The following is a 22,408-nucleotide window of genomic DNA, read 5'->3' on the forward strand; positions in this document are numbered from 1 at the left end:
CATTCTGAATTGCATCCTTTCTCATCACCAACATCTCTATTCTGGTTACAAAGTCTACCACCAGGTTTGAGACTGGGCAAGATCTGCCTGCAAAAAAAGTGTTGCATTTGTCTTCCAAAGAGACAGTAATGTCAGGCGTGTGAAGATGAATTCCTTTACCCAAAGGCACAGAAGTAAAAGAGGATCATGGCACCCCTAAGAGGGCATCAGATTGAGGCTGTTTTCAGTCACCCTCCTCCAAAGAGAAGCCAAGGTACAGTGGCGGAACTGAACTCAAACTCTTTCTAGAAAGTCTCAAAAGTTTCTCTCTTATCCCTTCCAAAATAAATGCAAGAGAACAGAGAGCTGACATGCTTCTCAGTCAGATCTCTTTCAAGGCTGAACAATGTTTCTTGATCGTCACAAATGAGGAGCAGGTGAGCCAGTGAATTTTCATGTCATTTGGAGAAAAGTTTTATACCAGGTGTGCTTCTTGTCATTCATAAAACAAAGAATTTTAGCCATTATTTGAAAATCTGAGCTATGTATTTTTACTCAGTGAAAGCTCATGCCCTGATGAGAACAAATTTCTTTATATCCTTAATCCAAAAGGTTGGAAACAATTTATCAGTGTGATGGAACTCTTTTATGGCATGTAGAAAAGACCAGTCTTAAGAAGCAAACAGACACAGTTTTTGCAATCATTAAACATCATCTTAGTTCATAAATCTTTTTTCCTCCTGACCCCAAACTGAATGAGAATAAATGTAATAAGATTCCTGATTCTTGGAACTTTGACATTAAAAACAAATGCATACACTATAGCCTTTCCATATTAAATTTCCTTTCTTCTTTTCCAAGTAGGTGGGAGCAAAATGTGTCATACATTGAAAGAGACTCTTGTTTGCTTTACAAAATTGGTCATTGAGAGTAATTAAAATATACTAATTCAGAAAAGTCGACACATAAGAACTATTTTTCATTAATGTGTCTAAAATATAAATTTTGTATTTCTACATAGGAAGAAAAGACAGGTGTCAGAACAATTCGAATAGTATGATTCCACTTTTGAAAACTGAAACAATCACGTGTGGTTTAGAATGACAGGAATGATCTACACCAAAAATAGGTGTTGAAGGTGGTTGGGTGCATGAGCTCATGAGTGCTTTCCCATTTCTCCCTTTTTCTTCTCTTTCTCTAATGAACATGAATTGTTCTTGTAGTAAAAACAAAATAAGGAATTTTAAAAATAGAAAATAATACTAAAATAAAACTCATAAAAATAATACAATACTCATAAAAAATACATCATGGATTTGATGTGTATGTATTTTCTTAGCTTACCTCCTAAATTCTTTGAGTATCACCAGCCATTCCCTGTGCCTCATTTTCAGGTTATAGTTGACTCCAAGGCCCAAATGCTTCTTGGGAAGATGAGGAAGAAAGTCCTCAGAGGTGGGAAGCAGAAGCTGGCCTGGGACCTGGGACAGCAGAGTTTACTTGGTCTCTTCCTTTTGGTGGTAGTAATACAAAAAGATAAAAAAAACTAAATCCTGTCTTCCTTTCAAAGCTTAACTTACACCAGACCCGTTTTCTTTCCTGCTTATCTTTCTCCCTCTTTCCTTCCCTTCCTTTATTTTTCTCTTAGTAAATTTGAAGCTTCTTAGAATAGGGGCCTTCTCTTAGCTTGCTATCATGGTGTTAGTCCAAGGTAGGTGCTCAATAAGTATTTGTTGAATAAAGGCCCAGAGATGCTAAGCAATTTACCCAAGGTCGTACAGCTGGTTAACAGCAAGGTCAGGAGTAGAATTCAGGCTAACTCAGAGATCTCACTGGCTATGGAAAGCATACGGTGCCAAATCAAAAGGAATGTTGGTGTCTCAGGCAGAGGGCGATGTTAGTAAACTGACAAGGACATGGGTGATATACAGCATGTGTCACCAGGCTAGGGACAGAGACAAAGGGAGAGAAGGCAGGAATCAAGCTGATATACTTTGGTACATGTTTACTAAGGCTCTGTTTATTATACAGTTGCTCCTTCCTGGAATAACTACTTTTAACCATTATTTTCAACTTCTCATCGGTAAGAAGGTATATAGCTTTGTGAAAAGCGCAGGCACAACCAGCATTATACTTTTGTGGAGACCCTTTGCAATAAATTTCCTCAGCGGAGGAAAAAAATAAATCCATATACACTGAAATCACAATGAACTTGCTTCCATGAAACGTCCCCGAGAGACAAATCACCAAGTGTGAAAGCAACAAGAGTACAGATGAGAGCTTTCTCCCCCACTGAACTGCCTATTCCATGAGGCAGCCAGTGCAACCTCCAGGCCCAGGAGGTGAGGAAGAAAATCATTTTGTTGGGTAAAAGTATTCTGAGTAACTGTTTCCCTTGGAAATGGAAGAATTTCATTTTTCCATTTGACAAATGGAGAAGACCCTGTTTTCAGTGAAGACACTGGAGTTAATCGTCCCAGGATAATGGCTACCTTTGACCAAAGACACAGCCCCAGGAGTTGTGGCTTCATTCCCTTCAGGTGTTGATCAAGTCTCAATCTTTGGGATGGTTGTGACATATTCTATTTCTGTAACTCCCTTTGTGAAAAGCATCCTATAATTTTTATCCACGTCTTGTAGTTGCTGCTGATGGTGATTCATATCTCCACTAGAACCATACTGGGCGGAATTGACCCTTGGCAGGCATCCCTTCATGACATGATGAATAGGAAAATAGAGGGGTGGAAAAAGGAGAAAGCAAGCAGGCAAAGGGGGAGCTAAGGGACAGCACTGGGATGATGGAGCCATGAGGAATCAGGATCCCTCGACAATCTGACCCTCACATGCCTTTGCACCTGCATCCAACTTATTTTATGAAAGCCATGTTGTTTTGAAAACCTCTTAGTATCTGGGTTAGAGACATGAAAGCACCCCATGCATGCCAGTAGTTTGACCTCCCTTCAAAACAATGTTTTTAAAGAACTGCTTACCTTATATTTAACAGGATAAGGAAAACACTGATTTTCTGGAAATAAAAGTTGTAGTCACAGGCCAATTTCCTTACTAATTCACTTCCACTGACTAACATAGGATCAATGTGCTGAAAAGAAATCCAGCATAAAGTGTCCTACCTTTCTGTTCTCGTCCTCTTTTCCATTTCCTTTTGTAGTGATTTTTTTGAAACTGACCACTTTCTGGAGGAGTGTTAGTGTTTAAAATTTAGATAAATACATCACTTGTTCCTGAGAGTAGCACTGTGTTAGTGAGGATGTGGATAAATTGGAACCCTTGTGCCTTGCTGGTGAGAACTGTGAAATGGTGCAGCCTCTCAGATGTAGAGAACGGACTTAAGGACATGGTGGGGGAAGGGGAGACGGGGACGTAGTGAGAGAGTAGCATTGACATATATACACTACCAAATGCAAAATAGCTAGTGGTAAGCTGCCGCATAGCACAGGGACATCAGCTCAGTGCTTTGTGTCCCCCTAGAGGGGTAGGATAGGGAGGGTGGAGGGAGGCTCAAGAGGGGGGGATATGGGGAATATATGTATACATAGAGCTGATTCACTTTGTTTTAAAGCAGAAACTAACACAATGTTATAAAGCAATTATACTCCAATAAACATGTACTAAAAAAAATAAAAAATAAAATAAAATAAAATAATTAAAATAAAACAATTTTTAAATAAAAAAATAAAAAATAAAAATGGTACAGCCTCTGTGGAAAGCAGGTTGGTAGATCCTCAAAAAGTTAAACGTAGAACTACCATATGACCCAGTGGAACATACCTATGTTCCACTCCTAGGTATGTATCCAAAATAATTAAAAGCTGGGACTTGAAGAGATACTTGCACAACAATGTTAATAGCACCATCATTCTTTTATATATATATATAAGTTTATTTATTTATTTTTGGCTGCATTGGGTCTTTGCTGCTGTGCGAGGGCTTTCTCTAGTTGCGGTGAGCGGGGGCTACTCTTTGTTGTGGTGCATGGGCTTCTCATTGCCGTGGCTTCTCCTGTTGCAGAGCATGGACTCTAGGCGTGTGGGCTTCAGTAGTTGAGGCACGCGGGGTCGGTAGTTGCAGCTCGCGGGCCCTAGAGCGCAGGCTCAGTAGTTGTTGTGCACGGGCTTATTTGCTCTGCGGCATGTGGGATCTTCCCGGACCAGGAATTGAACCCATGTCCCCTGCATTGGTAGGCAGATTCTTAACCACTGCACCACCAGGGAAGTCCCAATAGCACCATCATTCTTTTTTTTTTTTTCTGCGTTGGGTCTTCGCTGCTGCGCGCGGGCTTTCTTTAGTTGGGGCGAGCGGGGGCTACTCTTCATTGCGGTGCACGGGCTTCTCATTGCAGTGGCTTCTCTTGTTGTGGCGCTCTAGGCACATGGGCCCCAGTAATTGTGGCACGCGGGCTCAGTAGTTGTGGCTCACAGGCTCTAGAGTGCAGGCTCAGTAGTTACGGCACACGGGCTTAGTCGCTCTGTGGCATGTGGGGTCCTCCAGGACCAGGGATTGAACCCGTGTCCCCTGCATTGGCAGGCGGATTCCCAACCACTGTGCCACCAGGGAAGTCCCAATAGCACCATCATTCTTAATAGCCAAAAGGTGGAAAATATTAACAGATGAATGAATATACAAAATGTGGCATATACACACAATGGAATACTCTTCAGCCATAAAAAGAAATGAAATTTTGATGTACACTGCAACATAGCTGGTCCTTGAAAACATTATGCTTAGTGAAATAGGCTAGATACAAAAGGACATATATTGTATGATTCCACTTGTATGAGGTATCTAGAACAGGCAAACTCATAGAGACAGAAAGTAGAATAGAAGTTCCAGGAGCTGGAGGGAGGGGGAAGGGGAAGTTATAGTTCAGGGGCTACAGGGATTGTACCCATTGGAGAAGGGTTTGATGAAAACAGTTTGGGTAGAGATAGTGGTGATAGGTACACGGCATAGTGAATATATTTAATGGCATTGAATTGTACACTAACAAATGGTTAAAATGATAAACTTTATGTTCTGTACAACTTGCCACAAAAATGTAGCATATGCATAAAAAAAGGCACTGTTTTGAGGGAACAGAGTTCATAAGCTCATCAGTTATTGCCACATTGGTTAAAGAATAGTCTCCTTGAAGTTCTATTAGACATGACTTCCCTTCCTAAATTCAAAGTCATTAATGTATTGTAACTCAATATAACAAATCCTTGTTGAGTACCTACTCTGTACAAGGCAGTATCTCTGCTCCCAATTAATCCATTAAAGGACTTGTGGAGGGGAAATAAGAAGAATATTAGCAAAGAACCATGGAAAGGGAAGGCTATATCCAGTTCTGGGATAGAACTGGTTCAAGGAATCATATATGTTTTGACAAGAGATTGGTCTTGAATGGTAGATAAGGTTTCACTAGGCAGAGGTGAGTGAGTGGGGAGAGCATTCCAGTCTAGGGAGAGCAAACAACATGAGTGGAGATTCCAAGGCAGGGAATTGCAAGCATATCTGGGGAACAGGAAATAGTCAGCGTGATATAGGTTAGGATATGCTGAGGGAGAACGAGGCGACGAGGCTGTAAAGGTGGCCTGTTGTAGAGAACTTGCAAGGCGGGGCTGGGGGCAACATACATCATTTGGAAGCCAACTGTGAAGAGATATGATTGGAGCTGCATTTCTGCAGGAGTCGTCTGGGTTCAGCGTGGTAGTTCAGGCAAGGTCCTCAAATCAGGTGATGGCAGCAGACACAGTCCAGCCCAGAGCAAGATGAGGGATGTTCCTCAGAGGAGAACCTCTTTGGGTGGAGGGTGGAGAAAAGGAAATAGGCAAGTATGGAGAAGAAGGCACTTGAGGAGAGAGGTCGGAGAATTCAATTTCCCACACTGGGTTGCAAGAGGCCTCACACAGTGGAAGCGCCGCTGATTCATACTTGTTAATCCTAGCAAGGCCTTCCCCACCCGGTTCTCTCTCACTCTCTGCAGGAGATATTTCAAGCCTTCTCCACCTTCCTCAGATTTCCTCCTGTCCCGCCATCTTCCTCCTCATTCTCAGCTTCCGACTTTGCCAAGAACCACTGACATCATCAAATCAGAATCCTGTCAGCTTCTTGCCATCCTAGCAGCAAACTGACTTGCCTCTGAACCTGCGCTCTCCTCCTTTCCTCCTCCTGCACCATGCGCTGAACTCTACCCACCTCCTTCAGAACCTGGAATGATCAGTGATCCCCTCTCCTACAATGCCAACCTTCGCCTCTCCGTTGGATCCTTCCCATAGAGGCTTTTAAATGCTCAAATCTCTCTTCTTAAAAGCAAATCTCTCTCTTCTTGAAAAATGAAGGCATTGGCACTTGTCCTTTCCAGATACTGCTGCTTCTTGCTTCCCCACTCCAGCCAATCTTGTTGAAAAAATGGTTGGCGCTGGCTGGCGGTGTACACTCATGGTGAGGTAATCTCACTCTCCTTCCTCGCTTCCTGCTCACTCCTCACTCATCACCTGGCTTCCACCTCCATCCCTCCGCTCAAACTGCTGCTACTGACGTCACAAACAACCTCTTAGTAACTGTCAAAAGAACATTGATCAGTTCTATTCTTACTTGACTAATCTTGGTGTTTTTTTTTAAAGATTTATTGAGATATAATTTACACACCATATAATACACCCATTTAAAAAGGTACAATTAGTATATTCACATTTTAGTATATTCACAGAGTTGCGTAACTATCACCACAATCAATTTTTTTCAGTTATCACCTATGTATTTTTCTTTTATTGTGGTAAAATACACAAAACATAACATTTACCATCTTAGCCTTTTTTTTTTTTTTTTTTTTTTTTGGCTGCATTGGGTCTTTGTTGCTGCGCGCGGGCTTTCTCTAGTTGCGTCGAGCGGGGGCTATTCTTCGTTGCGGTGCGCGGGCTTCTCATTGAGGTGGCTTCTCTTGTTGCGGAGCATGGGCTCTAGGCACGCGGGCTTCAGTAGTTGTGGTGCGTGAGCTCAGTAGTTGTGGCTCACTGGCTCTAGAGCGCAGGCTCAGTAGTTGTGGTGCATGGGCTTCGTTGCACCGCGGCATGTGGGATCTTCCCAGACCAGGGACCGAACCCGCTCCCCTGCACTGGCAGGCGGATTCTTAACCACTGCACCACCAGGAAAGTCCCTTCTTAGTCGTTTTTAAGTACACAGTTTAGTATGTTAAGTACATTCACATTGTTATGCAACCATCATCACCATCTATCTTCAGAACTCTTTTCATCTTGCAAAACTGAAACTCTATACCCATGAATAAACAACTCCCTACTTCCTCTCAACCTCTGGCAACTACCATTCTACTTTCGGTTCCGATGAATTTGACTACTCTAGGTGACTCACGTGAGTGGAATCATATAGTATTTGTCCTTTTGTGATTGGCTTATTGCACAGCATAATGTCCTCAAGCTTCATATATGTTGTAGCATCTGTCAGAACTGCCTTCCTTGTTAAGGCTGAATATTGCATTCCATTGCATATATATATCACATTTTGTTCATCCATTTATCCATCTATGGACTCTTGGGTTGTTTCCACCTTTTGACTATTGTGACTCATTGCTGCTATTAACACTGGTGTACAGGTATCTCTTTGAGTCCTGGCTTTCAATTATTTGGGGTATACATGGAGAAGTGGAATTACTGGATCATAGGTAATTAAATTTTTAATATTTTGAGGAATTGCCATAGTGTTTTCCATAGCAGCTGTACCATTTTACATTCTATTCAGCAGTGCGAAAGGTTTCAATTTCTCCACATCCTCACCAACACTTTTTTTTTTTTATAGTAGTCATCCTAATAGATGGAAGGTTGTATCTCATTGTGGTTTTGATTTGCATTTCCCTAATGGCGAATGAAATATCTTTTCATGTGCTTATTGGTCATTTGTATATCTTCTTTGGAGAAATGTCTGTTCAAGTCCTTTGCCCATTTTTGAATTGTGTTGTCTGAGGTATTTCTGTTGTTGAGTTGTAGGAGTTCTTTATGTATTCTGGATTTAATCACCATAATCAATTTTATAACATTTTCATCACCTCAAAAGGAAAGCTCACACCCTTTAGCTGTCACCCTAAATCCCCCCATCCCCTACTCTTGAGTTTTTGACAGCAGTGTTACTCTTGTTACTCTTGCAGAACTCTCTTGCCTTGGCTTCTAGAAAATTACCCTTTTCTGATTTCTTCCTACTTCTCCAGTTGTACCTTTGCTCCATTTCCCCTGCCATCAGTTAAACTTCGACATGCTTCAGAATTCTATCCTTGACCCCTTCTCGTCTCACTCTACACTCTCCCTGGGTAGTCTCATTTATTTCCATGATTTCTATGGTGATTCTCGAATTTCTACTTCCATCCTGCCTAAGACTGCTTAAGAGCACATCCAATCCGTCTCCGCTTCCTGCTGCCTCTAACTCTTTCACAACTCTAAATCCATTGGCTTCTCGTCATCTCCACTGCCACTCTCCGATTTCCAACCACCACCATCCATCATCTCTTGCCTGAATTACCTCAAAGCCTCCTAACTGGTCTCCCTGCCTCCAAACTTGCCTCTCTCAAATACACATAGTTTTCCTGAGAGATTTTCTACAGTGTGAATCTGATCATGGTGTCCCACACTTAACAACTGGTTTTCCAGTCACTTCAACGTGACTTCTCTTGCCCTAGGGTCACCATGCACGCTGCTCCTTCTGTTTGAATGTTCCTCTAAAGCCCCCTCCACACACCTGGTTGACTTGCCCCTCCTGTGTCAGCTTAGACATCACTTCTTCCAGTGGGCTTTGCTCTGCTTCCCTAAGCAGAGTAGGTAGCCCGTGCAGCTGTTCCCAAGTGCCTTGTGGCTCTGCTCACACCTTAATTACCCATTCACCTTTCTGTGTCTCCCACCAGAATGCAAGCTCCCTGTGTGTTTGCTTGGCACACAGTAGACCCTCAATATACATTTGCTATATGAATTTGTGATAACTGTTTTCTAGCAGAGAATTGGGACTATCACTCTGGAACCTGATGGAGAAGACAAGGTTGGAGATTTAAATGGAAACTTGTTGAGAGAGTAACATTGACATATATACACTACCAAATGTAAAATAGATAGCTAGTGGGAAGCAGCTGCATAGCACAGGGAGATAAGCTCGGTGCTTTGCGACCACATAGAGGGGTGGGATAGGGAGGGTGGGAGGGAGATGCAAGAGGGAGGGGATATGGAGATATACGTACACATATAGCTGAACACTTTGTTATACAGCAGAAACTAACACAACATTGTAAAGCAATTATACTCCAATAAAGATGTTAAAATAAATAAATAAATAAATCATTAAAAATATCAAAAAAAATGGAAATGAGAATTAATTGCATGCAGGAGACAGTTGAAGCATTGAACTATATTTTATGTTTATTGAATGTGAATATATATCTTATTAAAAATAAGTATAGTGCTCGCTTTGGCAGCACATATACTCAAATTGGAACGATACAGAGAAGATTAGCATGGCCCCTGCGCAAGGATGACACGCAAATTCGTGAAGCGTTCCATATTTAAAAAAAAAAAAAAAAAAAAGTATATATATACTATTAGTATATATATTATTAGTATATACTGCACATACTATGCTTTAGTATAGTATAAGTATATACTATAAGTATATAGGTATTAAAATAAGTATATATATGTCCTTATCACAAATCTGAATATACGCTTTACTATATTCAGATTTTAAAGGCAATTTCAAATAATTCTCATCTCTCTGCCTTCAAAATTTCAATATTTGTGTTTTTAAGACCAGAGTCATTAACAACTATTTGGGCAGCTCCAGATGATCTCATTTTTGAGTTGAACTGCACAGACTTGTTCAGTGCTGCAGCTTGAGTCCCTTCGAGTCTGCTGCGTGCTCTGCTAAATCACCTCTACCTGTTGTCCTCTCTCTCTCTCCTAAGGCACCTCTGGCTTTTGGAGGGAATGGAGCAATTTCCAAGTTGAATACTACCTGAATTCTTTGGATCACATGATCAGGAAACAGTTGAAGTTTTGGTTTCCAATTATTTCAAACTTACCCAAGGGTGAGCTTCTTAAACACAATCAGGGACCTGATGAATAGACTTGGGACATAGTAATGACTGAGTATAATTTCCATAAAAGAATGTCTCCTTAAACATCTAGCCCCAAGAAGTATGATGATGGTGTTGTTAAGCACTCATTATGTATATTTAGTCTCCATGACTCATTTAGGCTTCACAACAACCCAAAGAGGTAGATCTCATGACGTCCATTTTACAGATGCAGCTACTGACAGAGGTTATGTGGTTGCCCAAGGTTAGTCAGCTTATGTAGTGAAGCCAGTATTCAACCCCAGGCTGGCCAGACTCAACGGCCAGGCTCATAAGACTTATATTCAGCTTTGTTCCTGAAGCAAAGCCAGGTGCTTGGTGTCTGAAGTCGGCACAGATAAAACCGTACAATGGCAAACACATGGAAAATATAACACGCTTCTAATTCACGATAGCTTTCTACTTCTGTCACTGCTTTTCATCTTTCTAAGAACCCCAGGTGTGCAAGGACAGGGCCATTATCCCCATTTCAGAGATGAAGGGATTGAGGCACATGCAGGTTAAGCGACTTGCCCATTGTCTCACAGCAAGGCAGCGGCTCAGCTGATATTAGAACCCAGGTCTCCCGGCTTTTAGTTAAAAAGCTTTTTTCCATTACAGCACAACCTCGTGGCCTTCAGCTTTCAGACTCCGATTGAACAGCAGCATGTGAATTAACTGAGGTTACTATATTATCTCCTAAAACGATGGCTTCCCATTAAAAAAAAAAAAAAAAAAGAACAGCAAAAAATTCACCAATGGAACATGTGCAAAATACATTTTCCAAGGTTATTCTTACCCAGAGCTGTCTTAAAAAAAATTATTATTCTCCATTTGGGCTTTTGGTCCATGATGCCAGGGTGTGGGTAGTTAAATGGTAATTTAAAAATTTAAACAAACGATTTTCAGAATTGATTTCTGGTTAATAGGCCTGATTTGGGAAGTTGGTGGATTTGGAAGATGCATGTTAAAAGGAACTGAGAAATTGGTTGACCAGCACAGTTAGGGAATTTAAAGATGTTGATTTGGATAAGAACAACCCAAAGAGTTCTAGCAGCAGTTGGGTTTGGTGGCCCGACAGGACAGCATGATCAGCTATGTGTTGGTAATGTGTCTTTCAAGGTACGTGCATGCATGATGGATTGTAATGGGGTTAACAACGGTTATTTGGTTATAAAGTACTACATATGCACACTTAGCACACTTGTTGGGACTTGTGTTGGCTTTACCCGTAAATATTTTTGTTTGTGGAAAATATGTCTTTAAAACATCTACAGATATATGTATTAGATTGTAATTCAACAGCTATTGATCGGGGCCCTACTCTGTTCGAAATGAGGTGCCTGCTAGGTACTGAGTCAGGATTCTTGATGTTACCTGAGTCTGTGAGCCTCAAGGATGCAGGAGTGGTCCTGTGGCTGCCTGTGTCCCATCCTGCCCTCTGCTCTTCGGGGGAGCCCAAGTCCTCGTTTCATCCGTTCAGGTGCTTGGGGGATTCCCAGTTTCTGAGCCCCCAGCAATCCAAGAAGTAGATGTTGTGAGGAGGAAGCCCCACCTACCTTTCAGCTTTGTTCCCAGGTCAACTAAAACCAGAGAAGTCTGTCTATTTTGAGAAAAGCAATTTATTCTGGACTCATGTTTTCTCCCACACTTGGGCAGGTGAGATAATCTGAATACAGTTTTATCAGCCTTAACTCTTGAATTCTTGGCTGCTAAACTTAAAAAAAACCTCAAAGAGGCATAAACCTTCCATTTCCATACCAAAGAGCGCTAGGCTCTCCTTGGAAAACTTTATCTCTTTAGTGGCGGTGCTTGTCTCATATTCTGTCACAGGATGGTGAGAAAATCAGCTATAAGAAGGGGAAATACTGTGCTGGCAGAAACTTAAAACTAACTCGCTGATAACAATGAAGCAGTAAGCATATGTTCTTTTCTCCCCTCTTTCTTAAGCAAATATGTTGAGAAGAAAAAATGTCTTAACAAACATAAAACAATCTTTCACATCTCCACACAAGAAGACTCAAAACTGTATAGCCTTGACTTCACAATTTATAGATTCAGAGCTGCTTTTGTTTTCAAGCTTTTGCTTAAGTTCTTAAGGAATGCCTCTCAAGATGGATTAAAATACAAAACAAGAAAAATTAAAAGGTACATATGAGAAAGTAGAACACAAACCAGGGTTCATCTCCAACCACAAATACACGGGTTTTTGCGTGTGGTGGAAGTTTTATGGATGCTCTGAAGGTCACACAGATGTTAAGGGAACAATTACAATTTCACGTCCGTGCTTATGAGCTCTATGATAAATCACATTTATCTCTCCAAACATTTCAGCCACTTGTTATCATTTTTCAATTATTTTTACTCTGTTCTAGGGGGCTTTCTCAGGGATAATTTGTCTCTTAAATCTCCTGTTTTTTATTTGCCCCCAGTGAGAGAAGCAGGAAGTACACAGCAGATCTTGGAAAGGAAGAAGTTGGCTGTTCCCCACGAAACTCTGAGTTGCTCTTAACCCCTCTCCCCGCAAGAGACTTTTTTTTAATTTAATGAAAGAATGGCCAAAAATTGAATGAATCAAAGGACAGGAATATACGTTTAAAAACCAGGGAACTTCCTTGAAGAAAATAGTTTATACTTAGGGAAGAATCCAATATGCCCCCCCAACCCCAAAATACAATAAAACAAAATCACATAAGAGCTTATTTAAAATTTATATTTATGATTTTCTATAGATTCACAAGATTTAATTTCTATTTTAAGATATTTAAACAAAACTCTTTCCTTTCCCTTTGATTTGTGAATATCAATATTGTCACACTTAATATGTAGCAGATTAGCCAACTTTATTGAAAGTGGCAAAGTAAGGATAAAAGTAGGACCTCCCAGGGCTGCTGTGAGGCTTAAAATATGTAAAATGTTCATAACAGGGGAGCACAGAGTAAAATGTTTAATATTTGTTTATTATTATCATTATTATGATTACTTATAAGTGTATCTCCATATTTATTTTCCACACAATTGGGATCAAGTTATATATACTCTTTTGTCACCTACTATTTTTTAAACATAATAGCTTTCAGACACTTCTCCTTGTTGTAACTATAAATTCATATTTTTTAAAAAAGAAAGAACAAAGAAGATATCGGACTATATTGGATATTTGTTGGACTCAATCAATCAGTCTTGAAAATAAATGCCACAAACCAGGTCCTTCTCCTGCAGATTCCCATCACACGATTCAGTATTGTTAAAGAGAGCAAAGTAAATAACATCCAGGTCTGTGAGCTGACTTGGCAACCAGACCCCAAGCAAGCAGAGGGCAGCTGGTCTCTAAGAGCGTCCAAGGGGCTCATATGCATTAGGGCAGGTTCAAACGCCCCCTGGAAGTCTAGTGATGTCCTAGGGTGACAACATGGTAGAATTACTTCTTAAGCAGAATCAATGCTTTATTATTGTTTGGGGACTTGAATGCCCAGCTGAGGTTTCATCCCCAGTTATAAGCTGATTCTGAGTTGTGGAACCAACATAGTCTGAAAGTCGGCTGGCCCTGCTGCCTGTCTAGCCCTTGACACCGGTTTTGATCTGAAAGGGCTTCTGGAGGGAGCCCACGGTGAGGAGAAAGGGCACGGACTTCATGCTTGGTGGTAACCACCTTCTGCAGTGGGTTGAATGGTGTCCCCCAAAAGTTAGTTCACGTCCACCTGGAACCCGTGTATGTGACCTTTTTAGGAAATAGAGTCTTTGCAGATATAATCAAGTTAAAACGAAGTCATACCAGATTAGGTTGGGCCCTAAATCCAGAAGAGGGGAATTTGGACACAAGGAGAATACCATGTGAGAATGGAGGCAGAGGTTGGAGTTATGTTGCCACAAACCAAGGAATTCCAGGGATTGCTGGCAACCACCTAAAGCTAGGAGAGAGGCAGTGAGCAGATTCTCCCTCTGAGCCAAGAAGGAACCAACCATGCTACACCTTGATTTAGGATATCTGGCCTTCAGAACTGCAAGAGAATGAATTTTCATTGTTTTAAGCCACCAAATTTATGGTAATTTGTTATAGCAGCCCTCTGAAACTAATACACTTCTCATGAATATATGCAGACCAGAATGGAAATATGAAAAGTATACACCCGGAATAGATAGACAAATAAGAAAGGAAGGAAGGAAAGGAAAAAAGAAGGAAAGGTAGAGAAAGAACAAGTGTCTGGCTGGCCAATACTGTTTAATCAGAGGATGTCAGCTATTGCTTTGTTAAGGTGTTAAGTCTCATTAGCTCATCTAAGAATCTGGCCTTGAATCCACAGCTGATAGAACATACACACGGATGGAAACACTAGCCAGTGATGGTCAACATAGATGTATCTGTAAGCAGCGTGCTACTTAGATGCCATGTGGACGTCACTGTTACATTATTCACCCATGGTCCCCTGTCTTGAAGACCCAGGCCCAAGTCTAGTGGGCAGGAGGAGGATTTGAGTGTCCCTCAAGGTGCTGATTCTAAAATTACATGAAGCTATTCTCTTTCATGCAAACCTCCGTGCCTTGACTGCTGGCGAGTGTGCTCTGGGGGACCTCAGCTGCCTTCGATCTGAGCCCTGCTGCTGATGCACAGAAGCTGGGTGCATGTTACTCATCCTTGCATAAGAACAGTTTAACCCCTGTTACTTTATTCCCTGCAGTCCTAGGATTTAAATGTATTTGAATGAACCCCAGCCAGGGTCAAATGATCACATTGAAAGAGAAAGAGTTTTTGCTAAATGAATTTTGGAGTGTCTTTGCTTTACAATGAGGGTCACTGACTGTATCATCTTGCTAGTGCTACCGTGACAAAATACCACAAACTGGGAGGCTTCAACAACAGAAATGTACTGTCTCACAGTTCTGGAGGCCAGAAGTCTGAAATCAAGGTGTTGACAGGGTTGGTTCCTTCTGAGGACTGTGAGGAAGAATCTCTTCCAGGCCTCTCTCCTTGGCTTATCAATGGCCATCTTCTCCCTGTGTCTCTTCATATAATCTTCCTTCTGTACATGTCTGTCTCTGTGTCCAAATTTCCCCTTTTATAATGATACCCATCATATTGGATTAGGGTTCACCTTAATGACCTCACTTTAACTTGGTTACTTGTGTAAAGACCTTATCTCCCGGGCTTCCCTGGTGGCGCAGTGGTTAAGAATCCGCCTGCCAATGCAGGAGACACGGGTTCGAGCCCTGGTCCGGGAAGATCCCACATGCCACGGAGCAACTAAGCCCGTGGCCACAACTGCTGAGCCTGTGCTCTAGAGCCCACGAGCCACAACTACTGAGCCCACGTGCCACAACTACTGAAGCCCGCACACCTAGAGCCCATGCTCCGCAACAAGAGAAGCCACCGCAATGAGAAGCCTGCACACCGCAACGAAGAGTAGCCCCTGCTCGCTGTAACTAGAGAAAGCCTGCACACAGCAACAAAGACCCAAGGCAGCCAAAAATAAATAAATAAATAAATTTATTTAAAAAAAAAAAAAAAAAAGACCCTATCTCCAGATAAAGACTCATTCTGAGATCCTGAGGGTGGGCTCCAACATATCTGGTTTTTTTGGGGGGCTGGATTTCAATTCAACCCATAACACTAACCAAGCCAAGCTAAGAGGCTGGACTCCGAGCCTCACTGCCCAAGTTCACATCCTGACCCTGCTCTTTACTCTGCACCTTGAGGCAAGTCATTTCAGCTCACTGGGTCTCAGCTTCCTCACTGTAAATGGGAATGGTAGTAACGGAACCTCCCTCTTAGGGTGGCTGTGAAACCGTAACACATGATTGTGCCTGTCACATGCTTAGCACAGCGCTGGTAGCTAGTAAACACTCAATAAATAGATAGCATTAGAGGCAGAACTTGCTTTATGGCACTTTACTGTGTTCTGCACATACTGGAATTTTTTACAAATTGAAGGTTTGTGGCAACCTGCATTGTCAGATGATGGTTAGGATTTTTAGCATTAAAGTATTTTAAAATTAAGGTATGTACATTTTATTTTTTTAGACACAATGCTATTGCAACTTTATAGGCCACAGTGTAATAGAAACACAACTTTTATCTGCACTGGGAAACCAAGAAATTCATGGAACTTGCTTTATTGTGATATTTGCTTGATTACAGTGGTCTGGAGCCAAACCCGCAATATCTCAGATCTGCCTGTACTACTATAAGGCAGGTGGCAGACTGGTCTGAGGAGCAAGGCATCAGTATGATGGTACTGGGCCAGCCTGATGCAAGCTGACCTACTGTGTGACTGGCTATTTCCTAAGAGGGTGGACCTGCAGTGTCATCCTATCCTGGGGTTCTCATGGCCCCAAGCCCTCCTCCCCTCCACCACCCCCCCTGCCCCCGGGCTGTCTGTGTTTCTGGAAGAATCCAGAGAACATTCATACTCACGTCTCTGAAGGTTTGACTGGAGTCCACGTCTGGGCTTTGGGCTGCCATTGGCTGTCTCGAAGAACTGAAATCCCCATCAAAATCAACAGGTTCTTTGGAGAAATGGTTATGTGTGTGCGTTTGTTCCTCTTCCTTCTCCAGAAAATGGCAGATGCCCTGCATGGAAGTTAGAAGAGCCTTTTCTACATTGCAGCCCCACAAGGCACTCACTCCACTTGCCACTCCTCCATTTCTTTAACAATATATATAAACAGACAACACTTTAGATGCCAGGAAATGATGTGACCTAGAAAGTGAGATGACAGATAAAATGAGGGAAGGATCTCCAGGAACACAATCTTGTCGAGGTGGATCTTGTCAGAGCAGATTTTCTGTGACCATAATAAAGGCTTTTAACATGAGCTGGTTGCCTCATTTCCGAGGAGTAGGAGCTAGAGAGATTCTTAAAAAGGAAAAATAAATATTGCTCTAATTGGAGCCAGAGGTGAGGCAGGGTGGGACAATGAGTGAGCAAAGACTATTTATGTTGGAAAAAGGGAAGCATTAGAAACGATTTAGCTGAGAAATTCAGGAAGATGAAGGGCTTGGTCAAAACCAAAGCAGACCCTCTTGTTTGAGAAGAAAGGACAGAGTCTAGGAATGAAGAGGAAGATTCAAATTACAGGGCAGTGAATATAAGCTAAATGAAAAGAGAAACCACTGTTTTCTGCAGGTATTAAAGTCGGGAAATTCAGTGTTAGGACAGGTATGCTGGCTGTATCTCAAAAGACTTGGGGAAATTCTTGCTAATGAAAAATGTTCATGGTTGGTCAAGATTAGATAACAGTGACTTGAGCAGAGACTGGGGGATATTTACGAAGATCATTATAGACAATAGTGTCCCCAACCTGACACTAGAAATTTCTAGAAAGTTGATCCAATGTCCTATATTTTCCTTTTGTATTTCTCCATTAGTGCCTGGCTCATTGGTCATGGCTACCTTTTTTTTTTTTTAAGCAGATAGTTTACATATTTTTTATACTTTACATGTTTATTTATACATACATACTTATACTTTACATATAAAAAGGTTACCCATGATCCCCTTTTACAGTTGAGGATACTGAGGCTCACAGACCCAAAATGAGTTACTCAAGGTCATTGGAAGGCAGAACTGAGATTCACACCCAGGTCTGCCTTAAGTATGAATGAGCACAATTTCTCAGTACATTTCATAGGACTCAGAGAACTTGAGACATGAAGTAGAAATTAAAAACCATACAATCTGACCACCTTTTCTCTTACGCTTACAAATGAAGATACTAGGTCCAAAGGTGGGGAGGGATTTGTCCAAGGTCCCATAAGAGATGGCAGAGTAGAGAGTCATTTGCTAGATAAATTAATTCATGAATCTGTGGGATTTCTGTAGCATTAGAAGAAAGATATTGGTGCACCTCACAATTCCAAGTTCCCTCAAAATATCTAGGTATTTTTACACATTACTATATATAAATAGGTAAACAACAAGGACATACTGTATAGCACAGGGAACTATATTCAATATCTTGTAATAACCTGTAATGGAAAAGAATCTGAAAAAGAATATATATGTGTGTATATATATATATATATATATATATATATATATATGTGTGTATATATATATATATATATATATATATATATATATATATATATATAAAACTGAATTACTTTGCTGTATACCTGAAACATTGTAAACCAACTATACTTCAATAAAAAAAAATCTGGGTATTTTTACACTTCGCATGTCTTGAACAATCCACATCTGGGCAAATAAATAAAGAATATGCTCCTATTTTTAACAAATCTCAAATAATAGCATTGGAGGAAGTAAAATTTTTCTTATTAACCTTTCTGCTTCTGCTTAGTCTCAGTTTACCAGGGTTCAACTTATATCAAGATTACTCTTGGGAGTAGAACCAGATTAATAATGGTATCTTTAATCAAACAAAAGTGTGAATGATAGAAATTTTGAAAATGTTCAACAGTTGGAATCTCACTCAACCAACACTTGGTTACCAACGACTCTGCGTGTCCTGCTAGGTGGCGGGCATACTAAGTGGAATAGAAGAAGATTTCAGTCTTCAAAGATCTTATAGCTTAAAGGAGAGACAGACATACAAAGATATAAGTCATCACACGGTCTGAAAAGTGTTCTAAAAGAAACAGAGAATATACACAGATAAGAATTTAACTTGGTAGAGGTCCTTAGGGAATCTGTCAAATTAATAATAAATATAATTCATAATTAGTAAATCTATGTTATAAATTAGTGTTCCAGAAGTTCTTCAACTGTATTTGAAAATTTGTGACCCACCCTACTCCAGTATGACCTCAACTTAACTAGTTACATCTGAGATGACCCTATTTCCAAATAAGGTCATAGTCTGAAGTTCTGGGGGTTAGGACTTCACATGAATTTGCGGGGCGGCAGGGGAACACAATTCAACCCATAGCACCATCTTTTATGCCCTGAGAGCTCTATTAGGATTCTATAATCCTAATAAAGAGAAGGGTAATGTTGGACTTTGTGGACCCCAGTGTAGATTCAGATTTTCTCCTGAGTTTCTTCTTGCACCAACCATATCGCAGGACACTACTCTTTGGGCAGCCCATTCCCTTTGACTTCAGATAAATTTCAAAGGAAGTGATGAGGAAATGGGAATTTTGCACATGATGGGCCATGCTTACAAGGCTTATCTCCTGTCCTTGTGTTACTGTAAACACACATCACGGAATTAACAATATGAATTAATCTGCATAGTTACGGAAATCATGTTAGTCTGGAATCACTCAATGACACTTTTCCTTCCCTGTCACAAAGAAAGAGCGCAGCCACCACTCTGCCCAGCCTGTCCAAAGAGACACTGTTTCCGGAGTAGAATGCTGAGCAGCTTGGTTGAGGCACCAGCATTCAGCAGCTCGTAAGCTTGTTTGCTTATCTCTCCTCTCTGCTTAGTCTGCTAGGGACTGACCCCAGGAGGTACTGATAAAACACCTTGGGGGGCCTGATAGCCTTTATGCCTGCAAGAGCCTCAGGCAGACTGCAGGTAGCTGTTGTGGAAGGAGGCACAGCATGGCCAAATCATGAGGCCTTTTCAAGAGGCCGTTCAATGTGGTAGGGCTCCAGCAGCTCCTGCTCAGATGTCAAAGGCATGAGGACATCAGGTCCACAACGGTGTCTCAGAGACCGGCTTCTCTGTGAACACAGGAGCTCCCAAAACAGAGTAGCAGCTCTTCTCCCTACTCCTGATCTGCTCCGCTTGCTGCCTCTATTCGGCAAATAGTGTTTTGAAGGACTTTATGATGATCTCATAGCCATGCCTTGAAGGCTGTAAGACAAAATACTTCTGCTGGTACATTGTATGCAGTTGGGCAATTATTTGAGTAGTGTAAACCAGAAATCTTCGCTTTCAATCACAATGCTTTTGCCCTGAGTTGTCTGGAGAGTGCCCAAGTCCTTAGCTCTCCACCCTCTGTTTCTGTTTTATAAACCAGAACACGAGCAGCATTACAGGGCAATAGAGAAGCAGGTTCCAAAAGGGTGGCCCACATATCAGGTGCTGGCACTGTCCATGAGAGTAGGCATTGACTGAGGGTTCCAGCAGTTCTTGTGAACATGAGGGAGGAAGTGGGACTTGCAGAATCTTGTTGGAGGAGAAGACTAAGAAACAGCAAGAGGACCCTGTCCAGTCTAGGCAGAAGGAAAGAAGGAAATAAAAGTCTGCATGGATACAAGAGATTGTGTAAAGGAAGTTGGGCACACCGGCAGTCTCTGGAGTCCCATGGTGCTCTCCACTCCTTGTTGATTTATCCCAGGCCTCTTCTTACATCTACATGTTCCAGATGGCCCGTACTCATTTTAGAGTCACAGGAACTGAGGTCCACAAAACGCCAGTGGCCCAGAGTTACACAGCTAGCTAGCAACCACAGCAGACACCTCTGAAAACTCAAGCAGGATGAAGACCATGTCAGTATGACTCTCCAAAGGTATCATCCAAGTGCTACTTAGGATGTTATCTGCCATGGTCTGTCTGTTTGTGTCCCCTCCAAACTCCTATGTTGAAGTCCTAACCCCCAAAGATGATGGTATTAAAAGGTGGGACTTTAGGAGGTGTTTAAGTCATGAGGTGGAGCCCTCATGAATGGAATTAATGTCTTATAAAAGAGGCTCCAGAGAACTCCCTAGACGCCTTCCACGTGAGGACTCAGGGAAGAGATGCCAGCTAGGAACCAGGAACCTTCACTAGTACTCGACCTTGCTGGCATCTTATCTTGGAGTCCTCAGCCTCCAGAACTGTGAGAGTAGATTTCTGTGGTACCCAGTCTGTGCTATTTTGTTGTAGCAGCCCAAATGGACTGTACAAATACAGTACTGAATAAAGGGACCAGGAGCGAGAAGGATCAGTCCACACTGATCCTTGAGTGACTGGGGAAGACTTCAGAAACCAGCTGCTGTTTAAGAAGGGCTCTGAATGTCAGGTGGAACCGAGCATCTGGATGAATGGGATCTGCAGGGGCTTGTTCATCTCTAAACATTTTTCAAGAGCCACTTAAAAGTCACAAATCCCTAACCATTTCCCAACAACCCACACAGAGACCTCTCAGCCTCCTATGCACATCTAAGAATAGCCCACTTGGCTGCAGTTGGCCTGAAATTCTTGCTTTTTGCGTCAAAACACTTGGCCACTATTTTCAGGCTGACACTCCCTTCTACAAATGAGAAGAGGTGCCACTGCTCATTGGAAAAGTTCTCACTTATTTGCTGCTGGCAAAGGAACGTGTCAGAACCTGGCCAGTAAGTCAAAGAGTTTGCTGAGAGGAATCGCTTTGGTTCTCTGCCTGTGGGAGACTCTTGATTTCAGTGGCTCAAAAACAGGCGGAAGCAGGATTAAAGGATTAAAAACAACTTTTAGTTTATTTAGCTTCCAAGTAATCCAGAAATCTCCAAGGGGGCTTCTCCAACAAAAGGAATCCTCACTTATAAATGTGGAAACACCATTAATTTTGGGGGAAGCCCATTTCTGTACAACAGAAGACAGTATGAAAAAAGAAGGAGGCATACCCGGCCTCTCTTATTATAAATAAGTCACTTGGATGTATTCTGACAAATAAATTTAGCTCAGTTTTAAATTCTATTTAAAAAGATTGGGTTTTGAAGGATTTACAATAAGCAGCCAGAATGGTTGTTTCAAGATTGGTGGTCAAATGGATTGTTTAGTTCTGCATCAGATCTGTGCTTTCTCATGCTTCTAGAATTGCTAAAAGAGAGGGGTCCTCATGATCATCGCTACTTGAAGCAGGGTCGAGTCGCGGCTTTCGTGAGCCTTCGGCACTTTTGCCTTTGTGGGGCTCTTCCTCCATAAAAAAAAATTCTATTTCACAACTGCATTGGTAGAAAGATGACTATGTTAAGTGTATATGTTAAAACATTTTCTTTAACCTAAAAATTCATATTTTTTCCTTCTGAAAAGAAATTAAAACGTTTTTATGTGCCCCATTAGCTTCCTATGGCTGCCGTAACAAATTACCACAGAATTAGCACCTTCAAATACCACAAATTTATTATCTTACGGTTCTTGAGGTCAGAAGCCCAAAATCTGTCTCGCTGGGCTGAAATCAAGGTGTTGGCAGGTCTGGTTCCTCCCGGAGGCTCTAGGGGAGAATCACTTTCAGCCTTGTTGAGCTTCTAGAGGCTGCCCCCATTCCTTTGCTTGTGGTTCCTTCTTCTGTCCTCAAAGCCAGCAGATTAACATCTTCAGACCTCTCTCTGACTCTCTGAACTCTGCTGCCTTCATCTTATCTCCTTCTCTGACCCTTTTCCTCCTGCTTCCCTCTTATAAGGACGCTTGTGATTATTTTGGGCCCACCCAGGTGATCCAGGGTAAATT

The sequence above is a fragment of the Balaenoptera borealis genome, assembly GCF_965194805.1.
Source record: "Balaenoptera borealis genome assembly, chromosome: 15".
Taxonomy (NCBI): Eukaryota; Metazoa; Chordata; class Mammalia; order Artiodactyla; family Balaenopteridae; genus Balaenoptera; species Balaenoptera borealis.